Consider the following 18618-nt stretch of genomic DNA (forward strand, 5'->3'; position numbering starts at 1 on the left):
TGAGAGGGACAGATCAACCTCACACTGGGACGATTTGCAGGGTACCTGAGAGTGGACAGATCACCTACATATTGGGAAGGATGGCAGGGACACTGAGAGAGGCCAAATCGCCCACACATTGAGAAGGAGGGCCGTGTCCGCGAGAGGGACATATCACCCACACATTGAGGAGGATGGCAGGGCCCGTGAGAGGGGGTTAGATCACTTACACATTGGGAAGGATGGCAGGGAAATTGAGAGGGGCCATTTCACCCACACTGTGGGGAGGATGGCAGGGTCGCTGAGAGGGGGGAAAGATCACCCACATATTGGGAAGGATGTCTGGGTCCCTGAGAGGGACAGATCACTCACACATTGGGAAGGATGGCAGGGTCACTGATAGGGGGCAGATCACTCACACATTGGGAAGGATGGCAGTATCTCTGAGAGGGGCAGGTCACCCACGCATTGGAAAGAATGGCAGTATCTCTGAGAGCAGCAGATCAACCACACATTGGGAAGATTTGCAGTGTCCCTGGGAGGGGACAGATAACCCACACATTGGAAAGGATGGCAGGGTATTGGAGAGGGGACAGATCACCCACACATTGGGATGGATGGCAGGGTCCCTGAGAAGGACAGATCACTCACATATTGGGAATGATGGCAGTTCCCTGAGAGGGTACAGATCCCTCACAAAATGGGTAGGATAGCGGGATCCTAGAGAGGGACAGATCACCCAAACATTGGGAAGGATGGCAGGGTCCCTGAAAGGGGACAGATCACCCAAACTTTGTGGAGGATGTCAGTGTTCCTGAAAGTGGCAGATCACCCACACAATGGGAAGGATAGCAGGGTCTCTGAGAGGGGGCAGATCACCCATAAAATGGGAAGGATGGCATGGTCCCTAAGAGGGGGCAGATCACCAACACATTGGGAAGAATGGCAGTGTTCATGAGAGGGGCAGATCACTCACACATTGGGAAGGATGGCAGTGTTCCTGAGAGGAGGCAGATCATTCACACACAATGGGAATGATTGCAGTGTCCCTGAGAGGGGACAGATCACCCACACATTGGGAAGGATGGCAGTGTCCCTGAGAAGGACAGATCACCCACATGTTGGGAACGATGGCAGGTGCCTGAGAGGGTAAAGATCCTTCACAAAATGGGAAGGATATCGGGATCCTAGAGAGGGACAGATCACCCAAACATTGGGAAGGATGGCAGGATCACTGAGAGGGACAGAACAACAACACATTGGGAAGACTATCAGGGTCCCTGAGAGGGAGAAGAATATCATCACATTGGGAAGGATTCCAGGATCACTGAGAGGGGGCAGATCATCCACACATTGGGAAGGATGGCAGGGTCCCTGACAGCGGGCAGATCACCCACACAATGGGAAGGATGGCAGTGTCCCTGTGAGGGGGCAGATCACCCTCACATTGAGAATGATTGCAGTGTCCCTGAGAGGGGGCAGATCACCTATATATTGGGAAGGATGGCAATGTCACTGAGAGGGGGCAGACCACCCACGCATTGGGAAGGATGTCAGGGTCCCTGAGATTGTACAGTTCACCCATACATTGGGAAGGATGGCAGGGTCCCTGAGAGGGATCAGATCACCCACACATTGGGAAGGATGTCTGGGTCCCTGTGAGGGAGCGATCCCCCACACTTTGGGAAGGATGGCAGGGTCCCTGTGAGGGGGCAGATTACCCACACATTGGGAACGATGTCAGGGTTCCTGAGAGAGGACAGATCATCCAAACATTGTGGAGGATGGCGGTGTTCCTGGGAGTGGGCAGATCACCCACACAATGGGAAGGATAGCAGGGTCGATGAGAGGGGGACAGCTCATCCATATAATGGGAAGGATGGCATGGTCCCTAAGAGGGGGCAGATCACCAACACATTGGGAAGAATGGCAGTGTTACTGAGAGGGGCAGATCACACACACATTGGGAAGGATGGCAGTGTTCCTGAGAGGAGGCAGATCACCCCCACAATGGGAAGGATTGCAGTGTCCCTGAGAGGGGACAGATCACCCACACATTGCGAAGGATGGCAGTGTCCCTGAGAAGGACAGATCACCCACATATTGGGAACGATGGCAGGTGTCTGAGAGGGTACAGATCCTTCACAAAATGGGAAGGATATCGGGATCCTAGAGAGGGACAGATCACCCAAACATTGGGAAGGATGGCAGGATCACTGAGAGGGACAGAACAACCACACATTGGGAAGATTATCAGGGTCCCTGAGAGGGAGAAGAACATCATCACATTGGGAAGGATTCCAGGATCACTGAGAGGGGGCAGATCATCCACACATTGGGAAGGATGGCAGGGTCCCTGACAGGGGGCAGATCACCCACGCAATGGGAAGGATGGCAGTGTCCCTGTGAGGGGGCAGATCACCCACACATTGGGAATGATTGCAGTGTCCCTGAGAGGGGGAAGATCACCCATATATTGGGAAGGATGGCAATGTCACTGAGAGGGGGCAGACCACCCACGCATTGGGAAGGATGTCAGGGTCCCTGAGATTGTACAGTTCACCCATACATTGGGAAGGATGGCAGGGTCCCTGAGAGGGATCAGATCACACACACATTGGTAAGGATGGCAGGGTCCCTGAGAGGGGGCAAGTCACCCACACATTGAGAAGGATGTCTGTGTCCCTGTGAGGGAGAGATCCCCCACACATTGGGAAGGATGGCATGGTCCCTGTGAGGGGGCAGATTACGCACACATTGGGAACGATGTCAGGGTCCCTGAGAGAGGACAGATCATCCAAACATTGTGGAGGATGGCGGTGTTCCTGGGAGTGGGCAGATCACCCACACAATGGGAAGGATAGCAGGGTCGATGAGAGGGGGACAGATCACCCATACAATGGGAAGGATGGCATTGTCCCTAAGAGGGGTCAGATCACCAACACATTGGAAAGAACAGTAGTGTCCCTGAGAGGGAGCAGATCACGCATACATTGCGAAGGATGGCAGGGTCACTCAGAGGAGGCAGATCACCCACACATTGGGAAGGATGGCATTATCCCTGAGAGGGAACAGATCACCAACACATTGGGAAGGAGAGCAGGTTCCCTGAGATTGACAGGTCATCCACACGTAGGGAATGATGGCAGGATCCCTGCAAGGGGGCCAGATCAGAGCAGAAAATGTGTTGCTGGAAAAGCGCAGCAGGACAGGAGAATCGACGTTTCGGGCATAAGCTCTTCTTCAGGAATGCTGCGCTTTTCCAGCAACACATTTTCTGCTCTGATCTCCAGCATCTGCAGTCCTCACTTTCTCCAGGCGGCCTGATCACCCACACATTGGTAACGATGGCAGGGTCCCTGAGAGGGGCAGATCACCCACACATTGGGAAGGATGGCAGGGTCCCTGACAAGGGGCAGATCACCCACACAATGGAAAGGATGGCAGTATCCCTGTGAGGGGGCAGATCACCCACACATTGTGCTGGATGGCAGTGTCCCTGAGACGGAGCAGATCACCCACACATTTGGAAGGATGGCAGGGTCCCTGAGAGTGGGCAGATCACCCACACATTGGGAAGGATGGCATGGTCCCTGAGAGGGATCATGTCACCCACACAAAGGGAAGGATGGCAGGGTCACTGAGACGGAGCAGGTCACTCACACATTGCGAAGATTGGCAGTATCTCTGAGCGGGGCAGATCACCCACACATTAGGAAGGATGGCAGGGTCCCTGAGAGGGGACCGATCACCGACACATTCGGAAGGATGGCGGGGTCCCTGAGAGGGGACAGATCACCCACACATTGGGAAGGATGGCAGGGTCCATCAGAGGGACAGATCACCCCTACTCTGGGAAGGATGGTAGTGTCCCTGAGAGGGGGCAAATCACCCACACATTAAAGGATGGCAGGGTCCCTGGGAGAGGGCATAAAACCCACACATTGGGAAGGATGGCAGGGTCCCTGAGAGGGACAGATCACCCACACATCGGGAATGATGGCAGGGACACTGAGAGGGGCCAGATCACCCATACATTGTGAAGGATAGCAGTGACCCTGAGAGGGACAGATCACTCACACTGGGGAGGATAGCAGGGTCCCTGGGAGAGCGCATATAACCCACACATTGGGAAGGATGGCAGGGTCCCTGAGAGGGGGCAAATCACCCACATATTGGTAAGGATGGCAGGGTCCCTGTGCGGTGGCAGGTCACCCAAACATTGGGTAGGATTGCAGTGTCCCTGACAGTGGGCAGATCACCCACACTATGGGAAAGATGACAGGATCTCTGAGGGGGGCAGATCACCCACACATTGGGAAGGAGGTCTGGGTCCCTGAGAGAGGGCAGATCAACGGTACAATGGAAGAATGGCAGGGTCCCTGAGAGGGGACAGATCACCCACACATTGGAAAGGATGGCAGTGTTCCTGAGAGGGAACAGATCACCAACACATTGGGAAGGAGAGCAGGTTCCCTGAGATTGACAGGTCATCCACACGTAGGGAATGATGGCAGGATCCCTGCAAGGGGGCCAGATCAGAGCAGAAAATGTGTTGCTGGAAAAGCGCAGCAGGACAGGAGAATCGACGTTTCGGGCATAAGCTCTTCTTCAGGAATGCTGCGCTTTTCCAGCAACACATTTTCTGCTCTGATCTCCAGCATCTGCAGTCCTCACTTTCTCCAGGCGGCCTGATCACCCACACATTGGTAACGATGGCAGGGTCCCTGAGAGGGGCAGATCACCCACACATTGGGAAGGATGGCAGGGTCCCTGACAAGGGGCAGATCACCCACACAATGGAAAGGATGGCAGTATCCCTGTGAGGGGGCAGATCACCCACACATTGTGCTGGATGGCAGTGTCCCTGAGACGGAGCAGATCACCCACACATTTGGAAGGATGGCAGGGTCCCTGAGAGTGGGCAGATCACCCACACATTGGGAAGGATGGCATGGTCCCTGAGAGGGATCATGTCACCCACACAAAGGGAAGGATGGCAGGGTTCCTGAGACGGAGCAGGTCACTCACACATTGCGAAGATTGGCAGTATCTCTGAGCGGGGCAGATCACCCACACATTAGGAAGGATGGCAGGGTCCCTGAGAGGGGACCGATCACCGACGCATTCGGAAGGATGGCGGGGTCCCTGAGAGGGGACAGATCACCCACACATTGGGAAGGATGGCAGGGTCCATCAGAGGGACAGATCACCCCTACTCTGGGAAGGATGGTAGTGTCCCTGAGAGGGGGCAAATCACCCACACATTAAAGGATGGCAGGGTCCCTGGGAGAGGGCATAAAACCCACACATTGGGAAGGATGGCAGGGTCCCTGAGAGGGACAGATCACCCACACATCGGGAATGATGGCAGGGACACTGAGAGGGGCCAGATCACCCATACATTGTGAAGGATAGCAGTGACCCTGAGAGGGACAGATCACTCACACACTGGGGAGGATGGCAGGGTCCCTGGGAGAGCGCATATAACCCACACATTGGGAAGGATGGCAGGGTCCCTGAGAGGGGGCAAATCACCCACATATTGGTAAGGATGGCAGGGTCCCTGTGCGGTGGCAGGTCACCCAAACATTGGGTAGGATTGCAGTGTCCCTGACAGTGGGCAGATCACCCACACTATGGGAAAGATGACAGGATCTCTGAGGGGGGCAGATCACCCACACATTGGGAAGGAGGTCTGGGTCCCTGAGAGAGGGCAGATCAACGGTACAATGGAAGAATGGCAGGGTCCCTGAGAGGGGACAGATCGCCCACACATTGGAAAGGATGGCAGTGTTCCTGAGAGGGTGCAGATCACCCACACATTGGGGAGGATGGCAGGGTCGCTGAGAGGGGGCAGATTACCCACACATTGTGAAGGATGGCTGTGTCCCTGAGAGGGCCAGATCACCCACACATTGGGAAGGTTGGCAGTGTTTCTGAGAGGGGTAGATCACCCACACATTGGGAAGGATGGCAGGATCCTTGAAAGGGGACAGATCTGATACACATTGGGAAGGATGGCAGGGTCCATGAGAGGGGACAGCACACCCACACATTGGGAAGGATGGCAGTGTCCATCAGAGGGACAGATCACCCATACATTGGGAAGGATTGCAGGGTTCCCTGAGAGGGGGCAAATAACCCACACGTTGGGAAGGATGGCGGTTCCCTGAGAGGGGGCAGATCACCCACACATTAGGAAGGATCGCAGGGTTCCCGAGAGCGGGCATGTCACCCACACATTGGGAAGGATGGCAGTGTCCCTTAGAGGGGACAGATCACCCACACATTGAGAAGGATGGCAGTGTCCATGAGAGGGTACAGATCTCCCATACACTGGGAAGGATGGCAGGGTCCCGGAGAGAGGGCAGAACACCCACGCATTGGGAAGGATGGCAGGGACCCTGAGAGTGGGCATATCACCCACACATTGGGAAGGATGGCATTGTCCCTGAGAGGGGGCAGGTCACCGACACATTGGGAAGGGTGACAGGATCCCTGAGTGAGGGCAGATCACCCACACATTGGTAAGAATGGCAGTGTCCCTGAGAATGGGCATATCACCCACACATTGGGAAGGATGGCATTGTTCCTGAGAGAGGGCAGGTCACCCACACATTGGGAAGGATGGCAGTGTCCGTGAGAGGGGACAAATCATCCACACATTCGGAAGGATGGCAGTGTCTCTGAGAGGGCTCTGGTCGCCCACACATTGGGAAAGATGGCAGGGTCCCTGAGAGGGGGCAGATCACTCATACAATAGTGAAGGAAATCAGGGTCCCTGAGAGGGGACAGGTCACCCAAACATTGTGGAGGATGGTAGTGTTCCTGAGAGGGGGCAGATCCCCCACACAATGGGAAGATTAGCAGGGTCTCTGAGAGAGGGCAGATCACCCACACATTGGGAAGAATGGCAGTGCCCCTGAGAGGGGGCAGATCACCCACAGATTGCGAAGGATGGCAGGGTCTCTAAGTGGGGGCAGATCACCCACACAATGGATCTCTGAGAGGGGCAGATCACCCACACATTGGGAAGGATGGCATCGTCCATGAGAGGGGCCAGTTCACCAACACATTGGGAAGAATGGCAGTGTCCCTGAGAGGGGGCAGATCACCCACAGATTGCGAGGGATGGCAGTGTCCCTGAGAGTTGGCAGATCACCCACACCATGGGAAGGATGGCATGGTCCCTAACAGGGGCCTGATCACCCACACATTGCGAAGGATGGCATGGTCCCTGAGAGAGGGACAGATCAACCACACATTGGGAAGGATGGCAGTGTCCCTGAGAGGGGACAGATCCCGTACACAATGGGAAGGATGGCTAGGTCCCCGAGAGGGGCAGATCACCCACACATTGTTTCTTAATGATAGATAGTTGAGCTGAGCGTCGTGAAGCGCTGTATTTTATCTCCAGTTTCTGTCAAACCATGGGCTTGAGTTATCCCAGTACCAGAACCACAAGTGACGTACCTCAAGTATTCACATCGATGGGCCTGGGTATCTTCCAGTTTGTGATTGTTCCTTTCCCTCTGGGTGTTTGCAGACCCCGTCAAGCTCTCTGACACTCTCGGTGATGAAAGCAGAAAATTGGTGACAGACTCTGAAGACAGTGAGAGCTCCAGCTGTTCACCGCCGTTCAGATCCCCGCTAACCTTCCTGCTTTAGAGAAATCGGCATGCCTGGTTGGTGGCAGGCTGTGTGGCTCAAATAGGCAGCAGCGGGCTGCAAGATAAAGGTTGGTAGTTTGAGACCATCCAGGTATGGAGCTTTGGTTGTTCCAGATCAGACTATGGGAATACCACCCTACCTCCATTCAAACCGGAAAATCCATGGCAAGATTGAATTGCAACCCAAACTATTGATGATTCTGTATTCCCTGACCCCACACGGAGCACGATAAGGACAAACATGCTCTCTCCAGTCCCCCCGCTGTCAACAAAAGGTGGTCACTGCAGCTCCCTGCACAGCCCTGGGACACAGCTGACAGAAACTCCCCCCTCATGAACGGCGCTTCCCGTGTGAAAATTTTACATTTAATACGGTTACGGCTGCAATCCAACCCCTGGTCCCAAGACAGCTTCTAAGCTGCAGGATTTTGTGATGAGAACAGTGTTATGACGTGGAAGGTGTGCCCTCCACCTTTAAATGAGAGTGAATGCTGTTCAGAACTGACAGCTGACAAATACCTGTGATGACCAGCTAGCAGTCTCAGCGTGCACTGGAAAATTGGAAAGATGTAACATTTGGCTGTGAAACAAATCTGATTTGGTTTCTAATTAGGAAACAATTCCTATTTTACCAATCAGTTTAAATTATGTCTCAGAATACAAAAATCCAATCGCGCTTCAATTTAGTGTTTAGCAACACTGCAGAACCGAGGACTTCCGTAATGTTGCCTCCACTGACCATTCCCTATGAAACATGCCCAGGTCCTCAGCTGAGGAATTTTGCGGGGAACCTTAGCTCCTTGGCTTTGAACCGGGCCATCTGCCCAAGGAAAGTAAATGTGGTACTGCTTTTAGTGGAAGGATCAGAGCACGGTAACTCAACTCTGAAATAGAATGGTCATCTGTGTTGTACACATCTGTGCATATTCAGAACCAGGTTGGAGAAAACTGTAACAATGTTTCACCTCATAATGAAACAGGGTTGCATTATTTTTCACCACTCGAGCATGTATGAGCGAGAAAATTCAAAGTCACGTTTGCTGATATGAACAGCAAGTTAGAAAGCTCTGCTCATGTCAGTCTGAAAGGCTGCCATCGGGAATAAGGCTATTCGTGCCGGATTTTGACGCGGGGCGTTTATGTGTATGAGGTGACTCCAACACCCACTACACGACAGAAAGCATCCCCGCAGGTAGCTGGTCTTCAGAGTCGTCCAGTGCTAAAATTAACAGCCGTTCAACGCTTCATCTTTATGTTTCCAGGAGCTGGTTGTTCTCCAGCGTAACTGGCATCATTGAAACATTAAGAAAATTACTTGAAATTGCTCACAAAGTATAATTGTCAGGGGCGCACAGTTTGGAATGTAGGGCGAGTCTGAAAATGCTGGGACAACTTTCCTTTCATCGTCAGGCATGACCTTAAGGAAGGTTTGTCAACGGAATACTGAAGTTTTTTGCTTTCGGCAATATACGGTGAGTTGAAAACTGGAGAGCAAAGGTTTAAGGTGAAATAGGTAAAATATAAAAAGGATTTGAGGCACCTTTCCCACACAGAAGGCCGTGCGTGTATGTAATCAGCTACCAGATGAAGTGGAGGAGGCGAGTACACTCAGAAGATTTCAAAGGCAATTGGATGAATTTATGGATAGGAAGGGTTTACTGGGATAGGGGCTAATAGCTGAGAAATTGTTTAAAATGCACTTTCAGAGATTTCGAAGCATTAATGCTGTTCTGGGAACAGTCCGAGGGCAATCAGCCATAAACGACTCCCAGATCCTTCAGCAGAGCAACTCCATATTATGCTCCCAACATATATTGGAATCTTAGTGCAATGTCACCTCCCGAAAAACTCCGAAATGAGGGAAAACAAAGAACCGAATATGAAAGGGCCATGAAAAGTGAATATTCCCAAACACAGTCTCGTTTAGATTAGTTAGCCCATCCGATCAACAATGCGGCAGTGCCTGCTGCCCACGTCTCCAGGACAGAATTGAAGGAAATGAAAGAAATGTAAGACCATATGTCATCACAACTAACCGGAATTATTTTACCATTCGTCAGAACACCAAATAACGACAAGTAAAGTCACTGTAGGATTTTGTTTCACACCAGCGATGTAATATCAATCTCCGTTCGATTTCAGGAAAAACAGTGAACGACACAACTTGGCCGGAATATGAAGCAGTAGTGGAACCGTATGAGGCCCGGGCTTTTCGTGTGGGAGGTGAATGTGATCACGACAGCGTGGTCACTGGCAGGTTGGAGAGGGTGCACTCTCCCACATCAGAGATGCATTTCCAATAAGCAAAGTAAGCTAGTCGTGTTGGAATTTAAACACTGAACATTAACACGCTGCAGTAAAACCGGCAAAGCACACAAACAGAAAGCATTAAACACGGAACACAAACAAAACTGGCAAACCAAATGCATTTTCAGACACAGCGAGCATGAATGCAAAATGTGAGACAGGCCGGGGGCATGAGTCATAAAGTAATCTCACAACTAACAACAGGGCAATTCCAAACTGCTCTTTCAAACATACTGGAGCCTGAGTGCACCACCACTTCCCAGAAAATGCTGAAAAGAGAGAAAGAAAGAACACAATAAGAATGGGCCATGAAAAAGTGAATTTCACCAATCACAGACTCGATTAGATTACCTTTCCCTTCCGATGTCCGCAGGACGGAAATGAAGGAAATGGGAGAAATTCAATAACATGTGACATCGCAATTCATTGGAACGATTTTCCCATTGGCCATAAAACAAAATAACGACGAGTCGTGCCACCGCAGGACTTTGTTTCACAACAGCAATGAAATCACAGTCGCCATTCGGTTCCAGTAAACGCTCAACTTGCCTGGGACAGCAGAGCTGTTTGCGATTTTCCACGCGGGAGGCGAACACGATCATGACAGCACAGACATCGGAAAAGTCGGCACTTTCCCACACCACAGTTAATTGCCCAGGAAGCAAACCCAATTTTCTTCGGTTTTCAACAGAAATGCAGCAGGAGTCGAAACAGCATTTTAACAAACTGCGTCGTTGGAAGCGATCAGCAGAAATGGCAGCGGTGGGATTCGAACCCACGCCTCTGTCGAGACTGGAGACTTAATCCAGCGGCTTAGACCGCTCGGCCACACTACCAGCCAGCCGCGCTGCCCCATTTTCTTGCACTTCCAATTGTGCTCCTGCATAACAACCGATGCAAAGCCACGTGAAAAGGGTTCCATGATCCCTCTCCGACTCGCACAACTGCTGGGATGTGCCCGTCTACAATATCAATTTCGCAGCAGATAATGATAGCCCATCAATCCAGACAACTATCAATGGTAAGCTGAGTCTATCTTCTCAGAATCTTTTCAACTACAAATGTATCTGTGAGTGCGTGAGAACATGCGATCGGTTATGATTTGGTCAAATTACCATGAGCTGCTTGACATTACTGCAATTTCGATTCTTGCTTTGCTAAATGATTTCACCCTTTGATCGAAACAGGACAACTTTCACGTTTACACGGAACATGAAACACACCGGACTACAGTGAAAATGCACAAAGCTGAGCAGGCCGTGTTCCACATCATACCGCACAGCAGAGTTACAGTCACTGTGTCTGTTTTGCAGAATAAGAGTCCCAAAGAATGTTCTCCACCCTAAAACCGGAGGTAGCATTACAATCCGAGAACGACAGATCACATTGTGAGGATGCTCTGACCTCGGAGCCGGTTCGAGATGCCACTTTCCTTGCCTTTTTGCCTTACCCGTGCAATTCGCTGCAGAGATGTTCACACCTGGATATGAGCCACAGGGATACCAACTGAGTCGACGAGAAGCGACTCAATAAATTTTGCTAAACTCCACGGTGCTTATTAGAAATGCAGTTTCTGTTCACATCAATCTAAAAGGCAGTTTCTGAACATAGTAACAGAAGTCAAAAGGTAATTAGCTCACCCCACCCCCACTCCGGAAGAGGTGCTAAGTGCCCTTGAGTGCTTTTTTGTTCTCGATGTGAAGAGCTCTCACGCCTGAGTCACCTTCACACGTCTCTGGTTGCTGAGTGAATCACAAAGAAGGAATTTCACCAGAGCTACAACTGCCTCACTTCTCCACTCGCCCTCCCAGTTTACATTTTCCTGCTCGTCAGTGATTTAAAGAAAACCAAATGGATGCGATGTCATTCTGTAGCCTCTCTGTCGATTCCTCCGTTTCAGTTCCAATGTGGTTAGATCTCGGGGCGCACCTTAATACTAGCGACGCTATCAAAGCACAGGTCCAGAGGTTCCTCTGAGAGTGTAATTTCTTTCATTGCTGTTGCTGGTTGAATGAGCCACTAACGTGCGAACTGCTCCAAAACATGATTCAGGACCTCTGGTAACAACTCTCGCACGTTAAATAACGACAGACAGCTTCCAAATGATGTCCTTCATAGACGACTTTGGGGGTACATTTGACAGACAGACTTGTTCAGGAATCCGCGGTGCGCTGTGACACCAGCGCATCAGCTTCTTCCCTGTCTTGGAAACGGGCCGCCTGCGCAAGGAATGCAAGTGCGGTACTGCTTTTCGTGGAAGGATCAGAAGGCGGTAACTACACTCTCAAACAGAATGGCATATGATCACAATCAGGTTGGAGAAAAACTTTACAATGCTTTGCACAGTAATTAAATGGAGTTGCATTACATTTCACTACGAGAGCAGATTTGTTCAAGTAAATTCGAAGGCAGGTTTGCAGATGGGAAAGCAAGCAAGAAAACTCCGCTCTTGTCCATGTAAAATGCTGCAGTTGAAGAACAAAGCAGTTTCTGCCCAGTTTCGAACTGGGGACCTTTCGCGCGTAAGGCGAACGTGATGACCACTACACTACAGAAACAAGGCGCAGTCGCTACTGCCAAGGCTCAGTGGCACCCAGCACTGAAAGTTGAAGCCATTTTACCTTTCACCTTTCTGTTTCCAATCGCTCGTTGTTTAATGGGACTTCTTTAATTTTGGCTATGTGGTGAGCATGGACGAGATACACCGAAGTATCTGTTTCCACGCGGTGTGCGCCAATAACATTGTGTTGCTTACACCGGCTGTAAAGGATTACTTTTTAGCGGAGCTTGCCGTCGCAGTCTGTGGCACAATCATTTCGTCTGTTCGACTGTTCACGGGAAAGGTAGCGTTGTAAGACACTGCAGAAACGAAAGACTTCCTTACTTTTGCTCCGACTGACCATACTCCGGGAAATTTTCCCAGATTCTCAGTTGAGGATTTTTGCAGCTGCAAGTTACCTCAGAAACCCTGTTAATTCGTAAGGTATTGAGCGAATCGCAAAACAGAAAGCATTTAACACGGAACACAAACAAAACTGGCAAACCAAATGCATTTTCAGACACAGCGAGCATGAATGCAAAATGTGAGACAGGCCGGGGGCATGAGTCATAAAGTAATCTCACAACGAACAACAGGGCAATTCCAAACTGCTCTTTCAAACATACTGGAGCCTGAGTGCACCACCACTTCCCAGACAATGCTGAAAAGAGAGAAAGAAAGAACACAATAAGAATGGGCCATGAAAAAGTGAATTTCACCAATCACAGACTCGATTAGATTACCTTTCCCTTCCGATGTCCGCAGGACGGAAATGAAGGAAATGGGAGAAATTCAATAACATGTGACATCGCAATTCATTGGAACGATTTTCCCATTGGCCAGAAAACAAAATAACGACGAGTCGTGCCACCGCAGGACTTTGTTTCACAACAGCAATGAAATCACAGTCGCCATTCGGTTCCAGTAAACGCTCAACTTGCCTGGGACAGCAGAGCTGTTTGCGATTTTCCACGCGGGAGGCGAACACGATCATGACAGCACAGACATCGGAAAAGTCGGCACTTTCCCACACCACAGTTAATTGCCCAGGAAGCAAACCCAATTTTCTTCGGTTTTCAACAGAAATGCAGCAGGAGTCGAAACAGCATTTTAACAAACTGCGTCGTTGGAAGCGATCAGCAGAAATGGCAGCGGTGGGATTCGAACCCACGCCTCTGTCGAGACTGGAGCCTTAATCCAGCGGCTTAGACCGCTCGGCCACACTACCAGCCAGCCGCGCTGCCCCATTTTCTTGCACTTCCAATTGTGCTCCTGCATAACAACCGATGCAAAGCCACGTGAAAAGGGTTCCATGATCCCTCTCCGACTCGCACAACTGCTGGGATGTGCCCGTCTACAATATCAATTTCGCAGCAGATAATGATAGCCCATCAATCCAGACAACTATCAATGGTAAACTGAGTCTATCTTCTCAGAATCTTTTCAACTACAAATGTATCTGTGAGTGCGTGAGAACATGCGATCGGTTATGATTTGGTCAAATTACCATGAGCTGCTTGACATTACTGCAATTTCGATTCTTGCTTTGCTAAATGATTTCACCCTTTGATCGAAACAGGACAACTTTCACGTTTACACGGAACATGAAACACACCGGACTACAGGGAAAATGCACAAAGCTGAGCAGGCCGTGTTCCACATCATACCGCACAGCAGAGTTACAGTCACTGTGTCTGTTTTGCAGAATAAGAGTCCCAAAGAATGTTCTCCACCCTAAAACCGGAGGTAGCATTACAATCCGAGAACGACAGATCACATTGTGAGGATGCTCTGACCTCGGAGCCGGTTCGAGATGCCACTTTCCTTGCCTTTTTGCCTTACCCGTGCAATTCGCTGCAGAGATGTTCACACCTGGATATGAGCCACAGGGATACCAACTGAGTCGACGAGAAGCGACTCAATAAATTTTGCTAAACTCCACGGTGCTTATTAGAAATGCAGTTTCTGTTCACATCAATCTAAAAGGCAGTTTCTGAACATAGTAACAGAAGTCAAAAGGTAATTAGCTCACCCCACCCCCACTCCGGAAGAGGTGCTAAGTGCCCTTGAGTGCTTTTTTGTTCTCGATGTGAAGAGCTCTCACGCCTGAGTCACCTTCACACGTCTCTGGTTGCTGAGTGAATCACAAAGAAGGAATTTCACCAGAGCTACAACTGCCTCACTTCTCCACTCGCCCTCCCAGTTTACATTTTCCTGCTCGTCAGTGATTTAAAGAAAACCAAATGGATGCGATGTCATTCTGTAGCCTCTCTGTCGATTCCTCCGTTTCAGTTCCAATGTGGTTAGATCTCGGGGCGCACCTTAATACTAGCGACGCTATCAAAGCACAGGTCCAGAGGTTCCTCTGAGAGTGTAATTTCTTTCATTGCTGTTGCTGGTTGAATGAGCCACTAACGTGCGAACTGCTCCAAAACATGATTCAGGACCTCTGGTAACAACTCTCGCACGTTAAATAACGACAGACAGCTTCCAAATGATGTCCTTCATAGACGACTTTGGGGGTACATTTGACAGACAGACTTGTTCAGGAATCCGCGGTGCGCTGTGACACCAGCGCATCAGCTTCTTCCCTGTCTTGGAAACGGGCCGCCTGCGCAAGGAATGCAAGTGCGGTACTGCTTTTCGTGGAAGGATCAGAAGGCGGTAACTACACTCTCAAACAGAATGGCATATGATCACAATCAGGTTGGAGAAAAACTTTACAATGCTTTGCACAGTAATTAAATAGAGTTGCATTACATTTCACTACGAGAGCAGATTTGTTCAAGTAAATTCGAAGGCAGGTTTGCAGATGGGAAAGCAAGCAAGAAAACTCCGCTCCTGTCCATGTAAAATGCTGCAGTCGAAGAACAAAGCAGTTTCTGCCCAGTTTCGAACTGGGGACCTTTCGCGCGTAAGGCGAACGTGATGACCACTACACTACAGAAACAAGGCGCAGTCGCTACTGCTAAGGCTCAGTGGCACCCAGCACTGAAAGTTGAAGCCATTTTACCTTTCACCTTTCTGTTTCCAATCGCTCGTTGTTTAATGGGACTTCTTTAATTTTGGCTATGTGGTGAGCATGGACGAGATACACCGAAGTATCTGTTTCCACGCGGTGTGCGCCAATAACATTGTGTTGCTTACACCGGCTGTAAAGGATTACTTTTTAGCGGAGCTTGCCGTCGCAGTCTGTGGCACAATCATTTCGTCTGTTCGACTGCTCACGGGAAAGGTAGCGTTGTAAGACACTGCAGAAACGAACGACTTCCTTACTTTTGCTCCGACTGACAATACTCCGGGAAATTTTCCCAGATTCTCAGTTGAGGATTTTTGCAGCTGCAAGTTACCTCAGAAACCCTGTTAATTCGTAAGGTATTGAGCGAATCGCAAAACAGAAAGCATTTAACACGGAACACAAACAAAACTGGCAAACCAAATGCATTTTCAGACACAGCGAGCATGAATGCAAAATGTGAGACAGGCCGGGGGCATGAGTCATAAAGTAATCTCACAACGAACAACAGGGCAATTCCAAACTGCTCTTTCAAACATACTGGAGCCTGAGTGCAGCACCACTTCCCAGACAATGCTGAAAAGAGAGAAAGAAAGAACACAATAAGAATGGGCCATGAAAAAGTGAATTTCACCAATCACAGACTCGATTAGATTACCTTTCCCTTCCGATGTCCGCAGGACGGAAATGAAGGAAATGGGAGAAATTCAATAACATGTGACATCGCAATTCATTGGAACGATTTTCCCATTGGCCAGAAAACAAAATAACGACGAGTCGTGCCACCGCAGGACTTTGTTTCACAACAGCAATGAAATCACAGTCGCCATTCGGTTCCAGTAAACGCTCAACTTGCCTGGGACAGCAGAGCTGTTTGCGATTTTCCACGCGGGAGGCGAACACGATCATGACAGCACAGACATCGGAAAAGTCGGCACTTTCCCACACCACAGTTAATTGCCCAGGAAGCAAACCCAATTTTCTTCGGTTTTCAACAGAAATGCAGCAGGAGTCGAAACAGCATTTTAACAAACTGCGTCGTTGGAAGCGATCAGCAGAAATGGCAGCGGTGGGATTCGAACCCACGCCTCTGTCGAGACTGGAGCCTTAATCCAGCGGCTTAGACCGCTCGGCCACACTACCAGCCAGCCGCGCTGCCCCATTTTCTTGCACTTCCAATTGTGCTCCTGCATAACAACCGATGCAAAGCCACGTGAAAAGGGTTCCATGATCCCTCTCCGACTCGCACAACTGCTGGGATGTGCCCGTCTACAATATCAATTTCGCAGCAGATAATGATAGCCCATCAATCCAGACAACTATCAATGGTAAGCTGAGTCTATCTTCTCAGAATCTTTTCAACTACAAATGTATCTGTGAGTGCGTGAGAACATGCGATCGGTTATGATTTGGTCAAATTACCATGAGCTGCTTGACATTACTGCAATTTCGATTCTTGCTTTGCTAAATGATTTCACCCTTTGATCGAAACAGGACAACTTTCACGTTTACACGGAACATGAAACACACCGGACTACAGGGAAAATGCACAAAGCTGAGCAGGCCGTGTTCCACATCATACCGCACAGCAGAGTTACAGTCACTGTGTCTGTTTTGCAGAATAAGAGTCCCAAAGAATGTTCTGCACCCTAAAACCGGAGGTAGCATTACAATCCGAGAACGACAGATCACATTGTGAGGATGCTCTGACCTCGGAGCCGGTTCGAGATGCCACTTTCCTTGCCTTTTTGCCTTACCCGTGCAATTCGCTGCAGAGATGTTCACACCTGGATATGAGCCACAGGGATACCAACTGAGTCGACGAGAAGCGACTCAATAAATTTTGCTAAACTCCACGGTGCTTATTAGAAATGCAGTTTCTGTTCACATCAATCTAAAAGGCAGTTTCTGAACATAGTAACAGAAGTCAAAAGGTAATTAGCTCACCCCACCCCCACTCCGGAAGAGGTGCTAAGTGCCCTTGAGTGCTTTTTTGTTCTCGATGTGAAGAGCTCTCACGCCTGAGTCACCTTCACACGTCTCTGGTTGCTGAGTGAATCACAAAGAAGGAATTTCACCAGAGCTACAACTGCCTCACTTCTCCACTCGCCCTCCCAGTTTACATTTTCCTGCTCGTCAGTGATTTAAAGAAAACCAAATGGATGCGATGTCATTCTGTAGCCTCTCTGTCGATTCCTCCGTTTCAGTTCCAATGTGGTTAGATCTCGGGGCGCACCTTAATACTAGCGACGCTATCAAAGCACAGGTCCAGAGGTTCCTCTGAGAGTGTAATTTCTTTCATTGCTGTTGCTGGTTGAATGAGCCACTAACGTGCGAACTGCTCCAAAACATGATTCAGGACCTCTGGTAACAACTCTCGCACGTTAAATAACGACAGACAGCTTCCAAATGATGTCCTTCATAGACGACTTTGGGGGTACATTTGACAGACAGACTTGTTCAGGAATCCGCGGTGCGCTGTGACACCAGCGCATCAGCTTCTTCCCTGTCTTGGAAACGGGCCGCCTGCGCAAGGAATGCAAGTGCGGTACTGCTTTTCGTGGAAGGATCAGAAGGCGGTAACTACACTCTCAAACAGAATGGCATATGATCACAATCAGGTTGGAGAAAAACTTTACAATGCTTTGCACAGTAATTAAATAGAGTTGCATTACATTTCACTACGAGAGCAGATTTGTTCAAGTAAATTCGAAGGCAGGTTTGCAGATGGGAAAGCAAGCAAGAAAACTCCGCTCCTGTCCATGTAAAATGCTGCAGTCGAAGAACAAAGCAGTTTCTGCCCAGTTTCGAACTGGGGACCTTTCGCGCGTAAGGCGAACGTGATGACCACTACACTACAGAAACAAGGCGCAGTCGCTACTGCTAAGGCTCAGTGGCACCCAGCACTGAAAGTTGAAGCCATTTTACCTTTCACCTTTCTGTTTCCAATCGCTCGTTGTTTAATGGGACTTCTTTAATTTTGGCTATGTGGTGAGCATGGACGAGATACACCGAAGTATCTGTTTCCACGCGGTGTGCGCCAATAACATTGTGTTGCTTACACCGGCTGTAAAGGATTACTTTTTAGCGGAGCTTGCCGTCGC

General features: G+C 49.8%; 3 non-coding genes across 3 annotated transcripts; all 3 read right to left on the minus strand.

Annotated features, from left to right (window-relative positions):
* Positions 1-12444: 12444 nt before the first annotated feature.
* On the minus strand, positions 12445-12517 carry trnav-uac (transfer RNA valine (anticodon UAC)). The gene has a single exon. It is a non-coding gene; the product is annotated as a tRNA-Val (tRNA).
* Positions 12518-15375: 2858 nt separating this feature from the next.
* Positions 15376-15448, minus strand: trnav-uac (transfer RNA valine (anticodon UAC)). The gene has a single exon. It is a non-coding gene; the product is annotated as a tRNA-Val (tRNA).
* Positions 15449-18306: 2858 nt separating this feature from the next.
* On the minus strand, positions 18307-18379 carry trnav-uac (transfer RNA valine (anticodon UAC)). The gene has a single exon. It is a non-coding gene; the product is annotated as a tRNA-Val (tRNA).
* Positions 18380-18618: the final 239 nt, after the last annotated feature.

The sequence above is a fragment of the Chiloscyllium plagiosum genome, unplaced genomic scaffold (genome assembly GCF_037043375.1).
Source record: "Chiloscyllium plagiosum isolate Xiang-an unplaced genomic scaffold, Cpla_swu_hap1 HiC_scaffold_71, whole genome shotgun sequence".
Taxonomy (NCBI): domain Eukaryota; kingdom Metazoa; phylum Chordata; class Chondrichthyes; order Orectolobiformes; family Hemiscylliidae; genus Chiloscyllium; species Chiloscyllium plagiosum.